Source organism: Carcharodon carcharias, chromosome 27, assembly GCF_017639515.1.
Source record: "Carcharodon carcharias isolate sCarCar2 chromosome 27, sCarCar2.pri, whole genome shotgun sequence".
Lineage (NCBI taxonomy): Eukaryota > Metazoa > Chordata > Chondrichthyes > Lamniformes > Lamnidae > Carcharodon > Carcharodon carcharias.
Genome location: NC_054493.1, coordinates 11,004,909 through 11,020,297, shown reverse-complemented (window position 1 = coordinate 11,020,297; position 15,389 = coordinate 11,004,909). Strand labels below are relative to the sequence as shown.

Genomic DNA, 15,389 nt, shown 5'->3' with positions numbered 1-15,389 from the left:
TACAAGGTTGTCGATAGGGCCAGTCTTATAGTGTGTGCAGCTGTAAGAATCCCAATGTGTATATTGACCAATGAAGGCTCCATCCTATACTCAAATTCACCTTTGAAATGGAGCAGTCAAATGAACTCCCTTTCCTTGACATACTAGTTGAGAAATCTGCCAGGGGGTGATCTACCACGGTCTGCCAGAGGCCTACCTTCAATGTGCTAAGAATTATGCTGACAACCAATTTAAGATTGTCAGTTGGGCTTGCAATGTGATACATTTGCATGTAAAGGAAGCTACATATATTAATACACGGGGCCCTGTTTGCAGGCAGAAAGAACAAGTACATACATTGTGTCTGTTCAAGTTAAACAAAATAAGTGACAGCCAATCACTGACTCATTCCTCAGGGCAATGTCTTGACCAATCAGGGTCAAGATGCCTGGTTTAAATGTCAAACAATGCTTGGAAGTTAACTGTCAGTCACCATCAGTGGTGCATTCCCCATGGCAATGCCACTTGCCAACCAATCAGTATTCTCTTCACATACAGTATAAATTGTTGTTACACCCTTATATTGGTATTCTTGCAAGTGTCCTGATGAGTGCAAGATGAAAAGCTTAGGAGTGTCTCCTTTTCCAGTCTTAATGTTTAAATATAAAGATCCAGCCATTAGAGTATAATTGTCTTTTACATTGAGTGACTAATGATAACTTAATCAAGGCTCATTACTGAATAATCATATGTTTTATGATGTGCTTTAATACAAAATGAGCATATCGTCAATAAAGTGAAGTTGCAGAATATGAAAAGGCAACAATCCTTGTAGAGGTTAAGATGGCTTCCTTGACCTTGTTACTGATAACAGTGAATATATTATGAAAGTGATTGATTTTTAAAACTGAATTTCATTACGCAGACCTACCTACAGTTTTCTACATTATACCATTGACTACACTTCAAAACTACTGCATTGGCTGTAAAACACTTTCGGGAGTCCTGTGGTCCTGAGAGGTGCTACAGAAATGTATTTTTTTCTGATTGTCCACAAACTTGGATATATTTCAATCTCCTCATCAAAACCATTGATAAAGATTGAGCCTTAATTTTGATACCATCTTGAATACTATGTGAAACTTCAAACACACTATATCCTGAATTATTTGTTTTAAAACAGTGAGTTGTTGTGATTTAGAATTCACTCCCTGAAAACATTGCGAGAAGCAGATTCAGCTCGATCGTTGAAAAGGGAACTGGACAGATTCTTGAAAGCAAAAGTAAACTGCAGGGCGACTGGATTAATTGGGTAGTTTTTCAAAGGGCCAGCATGAGCATGATGGGCCTAATGTGCTCCATCTGTGCTCTCTGAGCCTTGTGGCCATTTAAAGTGAGTGGCAAAGACCTGGATTCTGCTTCCAATGAGAGTGATAGAAGCAGAGATGATGGAGTGATTTTGAAAGGAAATTGGGTGGGCACTTGTGGGAAATAAACCTACAGGGATGTGGGGATGGAATGGGACAATAGGACTGACCGGTTTACTCTGGAGAGCTGTCATGCAATTGATTGGCTAAATGGTCCCATTCCTTATCCTAATGATTCTATGACACAAAGAGAGGAATTTCAGCTGCTCCAGTCTCTCCAACTAACTGAAGACTGTCATCTCGCAAATCCTGTTTCCAGTCTCTCAAAGAATTTCACATCTTTCCTTAAATGTGGGCCCATATATAGGGTTCCTTTCTAGCAGGACAGAATTGAGAAGCAGGGAGGTTATGCTACTGTTATAAGATACTAGTTCACTAGATACTAGGGAGGTCAACTTGTTTAGAACCATGGTTAGATGACACTGGGACGAGTGTCAATATTTGTGATTTACATTTAGAAGAAGGAAATAGAGGCACTGGAGAAGGGGCAAAAAAGACTCACAAGAATAATACTAGAACTGAGAGCATTTAACCCTCAGGAAAGGCTGGGATGCTTTTCTCTAGAAAAGAGAAGGCTGAAGGGTGACCTGATGGAAGTCTTCAAGATTATGAAGGGTTCAATAATCCCTTAGGAATTTCATGAGAAACCTCTTTGCCCAGCAAGTGGTGAGAAAGTGGAACTCACTATCACAGCGAGTGGTTGAGCTGAATAACATGAATACATTGAAGAGGAAGCTAGATACATACATGAGGGAGACAGGAATAGAAGGATATGCTGATGGGGAAGATGAAGGGGGTGGGTAGAAGCCCATGTGCAGCATAAGTACTGACATAGACCAATGGCCTGGCCTGTGCTGTAGACTCCATGGAACAGAGACAAATGTATATATTTTAGATCTACCTGTAGTGGTAGGAAAAACACTATTTACTATCCTGGATAAAATAAATTTTCTTCATCAGCTTTTGTGGATCATTTCAGTGGAAATGTGCACTCCCAGATTCAAAGAGCGTCAGCCACTGGAAGCAAATTTGAGAGACCAGCCAGTCCAGCAAAAAGAAACTCTCCGACCCTCCCGCTTCACCTACTGTCAGAATGAACATGGTTCAGTCCTGGATGTGGTTAACAGAATCACAGAATTGTTATGGCACAAGAGGCCACTCGGCCCATCCTGTCTGCACTGACTCTCCGAATTATTGCTTAGTGCCATTGACCTGCCTTTTTCCCGTATCCTTGCACATTGTTTCCATTCAAAAAATCATCCAATGTCCTCTTGAATGCCTCGATTGAACCTGCCTCCATCACACTCCCAGGCTGTACATTTCAGACTCAAACCACTCGCTGCGTGAAAAGGTTTTTCTCTCACATCACATCTGCTTCTTTTGCAACTCACTTTAAATCTGTGCCCCCTCATTCTTGACCCTTCTTTGAGTGGGAACAGTTTCTCCCCATGTGCTCTGTCCAGCCCCCTCATGATTTTGGACACCTCTATCAACTCTCTTCTTAGCCTTCCCTACTCCAAGGAGAACAGTTCCAGCCTCTCCAATCTATCCTCATAACTGAAATTTCTGATCCCTGGAACCATATCCGTAAACCTCTTCTGCACTGTCTCTAATCCATTCACATCCTTCCTATAGTATGGTGCCCAGAACTATACACAATACTCCAGCTGAGGTCGAACTAATATCTTATACCAGTAGTAATAACAGCAGAATCCAGCCCCTGTAATTACTTGTGAACTCGCTGGTGTCTCAACAGGTTGGCTGAGTGAATCCTTTCCCACAGTCAGAACACATGAATGGCCTCTCCCTAGTGTGAACTCGCTGGTGTGTCAACAAGTTGTATAAATTACTGAATTCCTTCCCACAAGTAGAGCAGGTGAATGGTCTCTCCTCAGTGTGAACTCGCTGGTGTCTCAGCAGGCTGGATAACTGAGTGAATCCTTTCCCACATACACAGCAGGTGAATGGCCTCTCCCCGGTGTGAACTCGCTGGTGTGTCAGCAGGTTGGATGACCAAGTGAATCCCTTCCCACACAGAAAGCAGGTGAATGGCCTCTCCCTAGTGTGAATGTGTCGATGAATTTCGAGTGCAGAAGGGGACTGAATCCCTTCCCACAGTCCCCACATTTCCCCTGTTTCTCCATGGTGTGGGTATCCTTGTGACTCTCCAGGTTCAACGATCAGTTGAGGACTCATCCACAAACAGAACACGTGTACAGTCTCTCCATGCTGTGAATGGTCTGATGTTTTTGTCAAATGGTTAATATCGTTTCCACAGTCAGTGCACTAGAACACTCTCACATGGGCGTGTGCATCTTGGTGCTTTTCCACTCACATTGAACTTTACAATCTTTTGAAGCAATCAGAACAGACAAACATTTCTCCATTAGATTCAAAGGCTGATGATATTCAGGTCCCAATGAATGCAGTGACTCCGCCAGATCTTGACATAATGTTTGGTTTGAGATTTCTGTCTACAAATCCTCCCCTTCTAATATCCTGTAAAAGGAGTTTACAAAAGTCATCATTGTCAGTAAAGGTGAGAAACTCAGAACAGGCAATTCTCGTTTCTACAGCACATTCTTTCAACTCTTGTTCCCTAAAACCTGTAAATCTCTATCCCTCACACAATCGCTCCATTCTCATTCTGCTGTGCCAAATATTCACTGTCCCAATTCTCCTGAAGGTGCTGATTCAAGCTCGCTGCTTCCTCTCCTGGAGAGATTATAAGAAATGGATAAGGAGAAGGCCATTCATTCCATTAAACCTGCTCCACCAAACAATAAGATCCTATCTGATCTGATGTGGCCTTAACTGCACATTCCTGCCTGTCCCCATAATGCTGACTCCCTAGTCGGTCAAAAATGTGTCCAACTCAGCCTTGAATGTGTTCAATGACCCAGCCTGCAGTACTCCCTGTGGAAGAGAATTCCAAAAAGTAATGCCCCTTTGAGAGAAGAAATTCCTCCCCACCTTAAATGAGAGAACACTTATTTTTATACTGTGACCCTTAATTCTAGAATCCCCTCCACCTCAGCATTCTCCAAGCATCTACCCTGTCAAACAGCCTCAGGATCCTGGTTGTTTCAATAAAATCACCTCTCATTCTTCTGAGCTCCATTGAGTTAAGGTTTAACCAGCTCAGCATTTTCTCATATTACTGTACTGTCCCGTTAAATACCGGCCATTACCTGGACAAACCACCCTTTTTACTGAGTCCTGGGGCAACCTTTCTAGAGTCTCCACCCTGCCTGGATTCACTTCCTTCCTTCAGTTCCCGCAATTCAACAATTTAAGCCCAGAATTAGAAAATAAATAGGAATGAGGAAACATTGATTTCTCCACAGATGTTACTCAGATGAGGAAGTTTTATTCTAAAGCTCATTGTCCAACTTCCGCATTGTGACGTCCACCATGGAACCCTGCCTGAATCAGCCAATGGGAATCACTCTGCCCCGCAGTGACGTCTTCGGGTTGCAGTCTGCAGGCCAGGCGCGCGGACATGGGAGTCCCACCCCTACACATTGTTGCTGCACCTCCTTGAGTCAAGGTTTCCGGGTAACCAGCTGACGGCCCCGGCCAGAGCGAGAAGCCGCTCGGCGAATTCCCCCTCCCCCGCCCCTCTGTCTACGGCGGTTGGCTGGGTTCAAATATAGATCGAGAGTAACCGCTGACTGCAGCCGCACTGCGCCTGATCCGGACAGCTCGGGTCAGCAGCGCTCTCTGCGCCTGCACGCTGGGGAGGGGGGAGTTTACAAAATGTCTTCCCTTCATTTTCTTCTGAGTTTGATTTTAACAACATTTGTTATTAACTTCACACAGGCACTAAAACTTCCTCCTCTGTCTAACATCTGTGAGTAAAACACTTACAGAGAGCTGTGGGACTCTAACTGGAATTAGTGCCAAATATGCTGAGGGGGGAAATGCTGGTGATTTTGTGGAACCTGTTTATTGTATAAACTGTTTAAAGTCAAATTATCCTGTCTGTTCAAATCCTGTTTGTCTGTTAATGCATGTTTCATTTGTGTTGATTTTAATTTGATTGTTACAGTAAAAAATTTAAAAAGTGAAACCTTGTCCTTCAGTTTATTCCATTGGGTTTGTCTGGGAATTTATTTATTTTAAGGTTATCGGTCTCCATGGGAATCCTAACAACAAAGGTGTTGTTCTATGGCACCAATTAGGTATAATATTTATGGTTCTGTAACACATTTTGTATTTATTTTTAGTCTTCTAATATAGTATGTGGCTACATTATATATTTCCAGTCACAGAATCATTGCGGCACAGAAGGATTCTATTTGACAACTCAAGTCCATGCAGACTCCCTGTATAGCATCCACTCAGCCCCATTCCCCCTTTATATCTTGGTTCCCCGGCAAGTTCATTTTTGCAAGTGCACATCCAATTTAATTTTGAATCATCGAATGTCTCCACTCCCACCAGGTCATGACCACTCACTGCATAAATGGAGCTTTTCCACACATTGCTCCCTCCGTATCTAACCAAGTGATACGGGACTGTACTTAATACTCATTTTTAGTCTAGTAACATAAACATATTTATGTTAGGCTGACAGCCTGCATGAAGATTTTCAGGTCTCCGTTTCCAGTACAGGAAGCAGTGAGCATGGATCTGTCGATCAGCATAAATCAGAATCTTCAGGAGAATTGGGAGGGTGTGTTTTAGGTACAGCAGAGTGAGGATGGAGGGAGAGTGTGGGACTGAGGTTTACAGCTTTTGGGGATTGAGGGAGGAAAGAATGTTCCATAGAAATTAGAATGTCTATTCTGAATTTCTATCCTGTACTGACAGTGATCACTTTTGTAAACTCCTTTTACAGAATATTAGAAGAGGAGGATTTACAGGCAGAAATATCAAACCAAACATCACGTCAAGATTTGACAGAGTTACCCAATGCATCAGGACATGAATGACATCAGCCTATGAATTTAGAAAGAGAATGTCTGCCTGTTTCAAAAGGTTTTAAACATTAATCTAACTTGAAAAGCACTGAGATGCACACACCCTCGTGAATGTGTGCCACTGCACTGACTATGAAAGGAGCTTTAACCAGTTACAGAGCTGAAAAACATTCACAGCAGGGAGAAACCAGACATGTGTTTGTGTGGATGAGGCTTCAACTGATTGTAGAACTTGGAGAGACACAAGGACCCCCACACCATGGAGAAACCAAATGTGGGGACTGTGGGAAGGGATTCCATGCCCCCTGTGAGCTGGAAACTCATCAGCACAGCAACAGTGGGGAGAGGCTGTTCATCTGCTCCGTGTGTGGAAAGGGATTCATTGATTCATCCACCCTGCAGAGACACCAGCGAGGTCACACCGGGGAGAGACCATTCACCTGCTCCGTGTGTGGAAAGGGATTCATTGATTCATCCAACCTGCTGATACACCAGTGAGTTCACACTGGGGAGAGACCGTTCACTTGCTCCATGTGTGGAAAGGGATTCGCAGGGTCATCTGCCCTGCGGAATCATGAGCGATTGGTGAGGGGTTGTTCACCTGCTCTGTGTGTGGGAAGGGATTCACTCATTCATCCCTCCTGCTGACACACCAACGCATTCACACCTGGGAGAAACCAATCACCCACTCTGTGTGGGAAAGGATTCACTCAGTTATCCAGCCTGGTGAAACACCAGCACATTCATACCAGGCAGAGGCAAATCACCTGCTCCACGTGTGGGAAGGGATTCAGTCAGCCCAGTTCTCTGGGGCACCAAGGTACTCAGACCAATGAGAAACCTGTTCAATGCTCTGATTGTGGGAGCTGCTTTACACACTACGTGCTCGTGGACCATCAGGTAGGAATTCACTGAGAATTCACACTGCTGTCACTGTGCAAAGAGCTTTAGAATGTCGTACGATTTACTGAGACACCAGCGTTCACACTGGGGAGAAACCGTCCACCTGTTCTGACTGTGGGAAGGGATTCGGTGATTCATCCAACCTGCAGAGACATCAGCGAGTTCACAGTGGGGAGAAGCTGTTCACCTGCTCTGAGTGTGGGAAAGGATTCACTCAGTCATCCCACTTACGGACACATCAGCGAGTTCACAATGGAGAGAGGCCATTCACGTGCTCTGTGTGTGGGAAAGGATTCAGTGATTTATCCAATCTGCTGAGGCACCAGCAAGTTCACAATGGAGAGATTTGTTCACCTACTCAGTTTGTGGGAAGGAATTCACTCGTTCATCCGAGCTGCTGAGACACCATGACAGTCACACCAAATAGAGCCTTTTAGATGCTCTGACCGTGGGTGTTAATTGTATCAATTGAGGTTAAGTGTCTGCAGGTGGAGGGCATTGATTGGACAGTTACATAAGCCCATATATGAGACACTTACTGACATAGAGTGGAGCCAGGAGGCCTATACCTGTAATGTTTCACTCTTTGAATTAATCTATACCAAGTAAAGATTGGCTGCAGTTTCTTCTTTTCCCATAAGGCTGTCAGTATTATAACATCGTAACAGAGAATGTTTGTCTAATGGTAAAGGTTTGAAACTCAAGGAAAATAAGATTTCACACAGAGACCTACAATCCTAGCAGCTTTGTGAGAAATGGCTGAAAGCAAGTGGAAATTGTCAGGGTCTGATTACCCACGAATGCTTGTGGAGTCTGAGCCATATGACCAGCGGAAGAATGAAATGGATATGTGGACACATGTTATGTCCCAACCAAGGAGGAAACAAGGGACGGCCTTGGCATTGTCACTACTCTCAAAAGAAAGCCAAACACCTTGTTTTAACCAATAAAGCTACACAACAAGATTTCACTTGTTTTTTTTTACCAAAACAAACTTTAATGTATATAAAAGAATTAAACAAAGCAAGTACTAATAACTTAATATGGTTTATAACTACATATGTTGTGCCCTCAGGTTTACATCTTAGTTTCCCCATGATTCTCTCATAAGGCACATCAAGTATGTCACAGTGCTGTGGAGAATTCTCCTCAGTTCCAGCTATTCTCAGAGGTTAAACTTTCATTTATCATCTCTTGACTGTGGCTGCTCAGTCCCTTGTTATTTTTCCAATGCTTCCAAGCTAATCTACTGTGTAGGTCACTGGTAAAATCTTCTTTCGCCATTTTAAGAATGTCACTCAAAATGTTACGACCACAGCTGATGTTATTGCTGAGCAAGTCAGACTCCTGAGTGAAGTCTGTCTCGCTGATCATAAACCTTTTTTGTGAAAACAAGGAGGAAGAGCTACTGACCTCAAAAACACAGCACTCCAGTCATACCTTTAGAATTTTTAAAATTAAAGGATTTATTAAAAAGGAAAACTTAAGCACACAAGATAAAAGTTAAAACAGCCTTACAGAACAACCCTCAGAAATATGCTTGGTCAAAAGGACACAACTGCACTACCTTTTTGGCAACAACCCCTTAGAGATTTTAACCATAAAAATCCAGTAAACATTACCCAAGTCAAGGAATTATTGTCACTTTAATAAAGGTGTACCTCACGACTTCTTAGGTACTTCCACTCTGATATGGAATTCCAAAAGAAGGTTCAGAAACAAACTGTTTCCTAAGACAAAGACTCCTGGCTTAATACTGGATGGCTGCCTCCAATTCTAAACTTTTACAGTTTCTCAGCCGCTCACAAACAGAGAAGCTGAACCTCAGTTGGTTCTCCCACAGCAACCCTCAACAGTTAAACACCCCTTTCCTTAAATATCTTTTTCCCCTTTCATCTCAGGTTCTATTGTCCTCAAACACCTCTTTGAAACTCAACTTTTCCAAATAGAAAAATATTTCATGTTTTCTATTTTGCCTCTACTTTTGGGTCAATAAAATTTAGTATGCCTTCCCCAATGTACTCATGGAATCCCTGTAAGATGCAAATGTTCCCTGTTACTTCTGAATTCCCTTTTTGAAATTCAAAGCTGAAAAACCCATTTCCCACTTATCTCACAACGCAAGTTTCAGAACCAACCTATTTACTTGTAACTCTAACCCACCATAACCTCTGCACCACATGCACAAACCTAACACCTTTAACCTCTCATCTCTTAGACCTCACAGACAACCTGTCTCTAGTAATCTCCCCCTTGCTTAATTAACCCTGGACACAGACCCGCAGCTTTCTACACAGAAAACATCATCACAAAAATATAAAAGTATACATCTCTCATCACAAAATGCTTTTTATGTTCAAGCAAAAATGTTTGATACTCCTGTGTGGTCTGGTCTTTGAACAGTTTATAATCCTTTTGGTTCATCTAATCTCATTCAGATCGAGTTTAATTTAATTTCTTTCCAGTGATGTTGACAGCTTCTCCATTCTGGACTTTCAAATCTTTTTTCAAACATTTTGAGTCTTCCACGTCACTCACAAACTACTTCATTCCAATCATTTTGAAGTTTGAAGTGTTTTTCCTGTGAACTGTCCCTTTGCCTGAACTCATGCTGCTGTTATATCTTGTTCTGTCTCAGCACAGGCAGCTACATATAATTCAGTGTTCGGTGTCATTAACCCTTTAGGGTTTCTTTGAGATCTTAGTTCCTTCTGTAGTGGGCTTTTATCTTGAAATGTTTCAGGCACTTTTCCTGACTCTGCACTGTCCATGAGTAGGGTGGACACATCAATATCTTTATTTGTATCAGTTTGTTGCTTAACTGGGTCACGAATAGGCGAAGGTTTTTTTTTACTCACAGGAACATCTTCTGAACTGTGAACACGGTCCCAGAAAGCGGAACAACAATATCACCTACTTTTTTTAATTCACGGGATGTGGGCTTCGCTGGCTGGGTCAGCATTTATTGCCCATCCCTAGTTGCCCTTGAGAAGGTGGTGCTGAGCTGCCTTCTTGAATTGCTGCAGTCCATGTGCTGTAGGTACACCCACAGTGCTGTTAGGAAGGAGTTCCAGGATTTTGACCCAGCGACAGTGAAGGAACGGCGATTTATTTCCAAGTCAGGATGGTGAGTGACTTAGAGGGGAACTTCCAGGTGGTGGTGTTCCCATCTATCTGCTGACCTTGTCCTTCTAGATGGTAGTGGTCGTGGGTTTGGAAGGTGCTATCGGAAGAGCCTATATCATTCCCCAATATAAAATCTACATACATAATCAATAACATCAACAATAACAGACCTTCTACGAAAGCATAGTTTAAACTGACTTTACACAATGGGATAGGCACACACTCCCCATCAATACCCCGAACCAATACATCTTTGTTCAGTGAACACCTTGAAGAAAAGTCTAAATCTTTTGTTAACAATAAGCTCTCAGATGAGCCAGTGTCTCTCAGGATAAAAATCTTTCCAGGCTCTTTCTTGGACAAAAATGGAGTGACTTCCTCTTCAAATATAAATCCTTCATAATCCCTCAAGTCTCTATTTTCAGCTATGGTAAATACATTAGAAGGTATTGATTTCTCACAAGCTTCCCTCTTTGGTGCAACTTTCTCTGGAGAAACACCAGCCACTTTTACCAATGCCACTGGTTTACTTTTTAATCTCCAGTAATCTGATTTCAAATGTCCAACTCTATGACTGTGAAAACATATCAGTTTTTTTGACTCAGTTCCATCCTCTACACTATCTTTTTACCACTGTGGGGAGCATATTTATTTTTCATTTCTACTATCCTTTCCACAATAGTTAGAACTATCTTCATTTTCATACAGTCTACTTTTCTACTGGATGTGAATAACAACAGAATCCAACGACTGTGATCACTTGTGAACTCGCTGGCGTCTGAGCATGCTGGATAACCGAGTGAACACCTTCCCACATACGGAGCAGGTGAATGGTCTCTCCCCAGTGTGAACTGGCTGGTGTCTGAGCAGCCTGGATAACTGGGTGAATCCCATCCCACACTCAAAGCAGGTGAACGGCCTCTCCCCACTGTGCAGTTGTTCGTGCTGCCGCAGGATGGATGAATCACTGAATCCCTGCCCACAGATGGAGCAGGTGAATGGCCTCTCCCCAGTGTGAAATCGCTGATGTCACAACAGGTTGGATAGCTGACTGAATCCATTCCCGCACACACAGCAGGTGAATGGCCTCTCCCCAGTGTGAACCCGCTGGTGTGCCAGAAGATTGGATGAATCGCTGAATTCCTTCCCACACTCAGAGCAGGTGAACGGCCTCTCCCCAGTGTGTGTGCTTCAATGAATCTCCAGCAAAGATGGAGATCTGAACGCCTTCACACAGTCCTCACATTTCCACGGTTTCTCCATGATGCAAGTGTTCTTGTTTCTCTCCAGCTTGACTGTCAGTTGAAGCCTCGTCCACACACAAAACATGTGTATAGTCTCTCCCTAGTGTGAATGGTGTGAACAGGCTGTGGAACTGGTTAAGGCTCTTTCCATAATCAGTTTACTGGAACACTCTCACTTGGGTGTGTGTGTGTCTCTCAGTGCTTTTCCAGTCATACTAAGTTTTTTAAATTATTAAAGCAGACAGAACAGACAAACCTTTCTCTTATGGAATCAAAGACTGATGATATTCAGATTTTGGTGAATCAAGTTGCTGTGTCAGATCTTAATGTGATGCTTCATTTGAGTAATTCCACCCCTTCAAATATCCTGTAAAAGAAGTTTACAAAAGTCACCAGTCAGTACAGGATAGAAAGTTAGAACCAATGGAACATTCTTTCTTCTCTCATTCCTCCCAAAGTTGTAAATCTCTGTCCCACACACCCTGCCTCCATTGTCACTCTGCTGGACCTAATAAACATCCTCCCAATTCTTCTGAAGGTGCCAATACATGCTGATCAGCAGATCAATTCTTACTGATTCCTGTCCTGAACACACAGACATACAGCAACTCAGAGGACAGTGGGAGAAAAGATGATCAATAATTTCAAAATGAAATTGGATGGATGCATGAAATTGATTTGAAGGGAATAAAATTGCAGAGGAACGGGGATTTGGAGGGGAAATGGGACTGATTGGATTGTTATGCAGAGAGTCGGCATGGACTTGAGTTGCCGAATGGACACCCTTTTGTACCGTAATGTCTCTGTGACTGGAAATATATAACGTAACTACATTTCTGTAATCCAAGACTAGAAATTAACTGAATGTACCTAATTAGAGAATCATAAATAATATGTACCATATAACAGCACTAGACATATTTCTGTCTGATATTAATTTACTGTCCCTTAAATGGACTCCTTCTATGCTATAATGACTCGATAGCTGGACATAAACAGTGCTACATTACAAAATTGGAAATAAATAATTTACTTTATCAGAGAACCAACAATATCTAGAATGTAACATATGACACTAGACGTACGCTATCTATACACAAGCCATGTCCTACCTTACTATGTCCTCTTAAATGTCAGCCTTCCGGGGAAACCATCCCTTTAATTCTGTGCATCAGGAAAGAGACCATTTTTTTAGCCAAACAAATAAATGCGTCAAGCTGAGAGCAAATGATGTCAATGTCTTTGAGATTAGAGATTGCGCCAACCTTTCTAGACTGCACCCTCCCTGGACCAACTCTTTTCCTTTTAGTTCCTGAAAGTCAACAATTTAAGACCAGAATTAAAAAATAAATAGACATACAATAAATACATTGATTTCCTCACAGATGTCGCACAGAGGAAGAAGTTTTAGCCTGAAGCTCATTGTTAACTTCCGAATTGTTCCGTCCACAATCGAACCCTACCTGAACCAGCCAATGGGAATCACTCTGCTCCGCGGTGACGTCCTCAGGTTCCAATCTTGCAGGCCAGGCTCAGGGGGGAGCCCTGCCTCCACCCATTGTCCCCCCCTCCACCTCCTCGAGCCAAGGTTTCCAGGTAACCGACTAACAGCTCCGGACACACCGAGAAGCCGCGCGGCAAACTCCCCTTCCCCCGACTGTCTACGGCGGCTGCCTGATCCAAAGAGAGATCGAGTTTAAAACAAAAACAGAATTATCTGGAAAAACTCAGCAGGTCTGGCAGCATCGGCGGAGAAGAAAAGAGTTGACGTTTCGAGTCCTCATGACCCTTCGACAGAACTTGCGTTCGAGTCCAAGAAATAGTTGAAATATAAGCTGGTTTAAGGTGTGTGTGTGGGGGGCGGAGAGATAGAGAGAGTTGGGGGTGTGGTTGTAGGGACAAACAAGCAGTGATAGAAGCAGATCATCAAAAGATGTCAATGACAATAGTACAATAGAACACATAGGTGTTAAAGTTAAAGTTGGTGATATTATCTAAACGAATGTGCTAATTAAGAATGCATGGTAGGGCACTCAAGGTATAGCTCTAGTGGGGGGGTTTTTATACAATGGAAATAGGTGGGAAAAGGAAAATCTTTATAATTTATTGGAAAAAAAAGGGGGAAACAGAAAGGGGGTGGGGATGGGGGAGGGAGCTCACGACCTAAAGTTGTTGAATTCAATATTCAGTCCGGAAGGCTGTAAAGTCCCTAGTCGGAAGATGAGGTGTTGTTCCTCCAGTTTACGTTGGGCTTCACTGGAACAATGCAGCAAGCCAAGGACAGACATGTGGGCAAGAGTGTTAAAATGGCAAGCGACAGGGAGGTTTGGGTCATTCTTGCGGACAGACCGCAGGTGTTCTGCAAAGCGGTCGCCCAGTTTACGTTTGGTCTCTCCAGTGTAGAGGAGACCACATTGGGAGCAACGAATGCAGTAGACTAAGTTGGGGGAAATGCAAGTGAAATGCTGCTTCACTTGAAAGGAGTGTTTGGGTCCTTGGACGATGAGGAGAGAGGAAGTGAAGGGGCAGGTGTTGCATCTTTTGCGTGGGCATGGGGTGGTGCCATAGGAGGGGGTTGAGGAGTAGGGGGTGATGGAGGAGTGGACCAGGGTGTCCCGGAGGGAGCGATCCCTACGGAATGCCGATAAGGGGGGTGAAGGGAAGATGTGTTTGGTGGTGGCATCATGCTGGAGTTGGCAGAAATGGCGGAGGATGATCCTTTGAATGCGGAGGCTGGTGGGGTGATAAGTGAGGACAAGGGGGACCCTATCATGTTTCTGGGAGGGAGGAGAAGGCGTGAGGGTGGATGCGCGTCCAAGGACCCAAACACTCCTTTCAAGTGAAGCAGCATTTCACTTGCATTTCCCCCAACTTAGTCTACTGCATTCGTTGCTCCCAATGTGGTCTCCTCTACATTGGAGAGACCAAACGTAAACTGGGCGACCGCTTTGCAGAACACCTGCGGTCTGTCCGCAAGAATGACCCAAACCTCCCTGTCGCTTGCCATTTTAACACTCCACCCTGCTCTCTTGCCCACATGTCTGTCCTTGGCTTGCTGCATTGTTCCAGTGAAGCCCAACGTAAACTGGAGGAACAACACCTCATCTTCCGACTAGGGACTTTACAGCCTTCCGGACTGAATATTGAATTCAACAACTTTAGGTCGTGAACTCCCTCCCCCATCCCCACCCCCTTTCTGTTTCCCCCTTCCTTTTTTTTCCAATAAATTATAAAGATTTTCCTTTTCCCACCTATTTCCATTGTATAAAAAAAAACCCCACTAGAGCTATACCTTGAGTGCCCTACCATCCATTCTTAATTAGCACATTCGTTTAGATAATATCACCAACTTTAACTTTAACACCTATGTGTTCTATTGTACTATTGTCATTGACATCTTTTGATGATCTGCTTCTATCACTGCTTGTTTGTCCCTACAACCACACACCCACCTCTCTCTCTCTCTATCTCTCCGCCCCCCACACACACACCTTAAACCAGCTTATATTTCAACTCTTTCTTGGACTCGAACGCAAGTTCTGTCGAAGGGTCATGAGGACTCGAAACGTCAACTCTTTTCTTCTCCGCCGATGCTGCCAGACCTGCTGAGTTTTTCCAGGTAATTCTGTTTTTGTTTTGGATTTCCAGCATCCGCAGTTTTTTTGTTTTTATCTCTGAGAGATCGAGTGTGACCGCTGGCGGCAGCCGCACTGCGCCTGCTCCGGGCAGCTCGGGTCAGCAGTGTTTTCTGCGCCTGCGTGCTGTGCTGCCAGCTGAGGGAGTGG

General features: G+C 43.6%; 1 long non-coding RNA gene across 1 annotated transcript; it reads right to left on the bottom strand.

The window, feature by feature from the left end:
• Positions 1-2,966: 2,966 nt before the first annotated feature.
• LOC121270628 lies at positions 2,967-12,826 on the bottom strand. Its single transcript, XR_005941586.1, has 3 exons — positions 12,717-12,826; positions 11,861-11,971; positions 2,967-3,905 (listed from the first exon to the last, which is right to left on the bottom strand). It is a non-coding gene; the product is annotated as an uncharacterized LOC121270628 (long non-coding RNA).
• Positions 12,827-15,389: the final 2,563 nt, after the last annotated feature.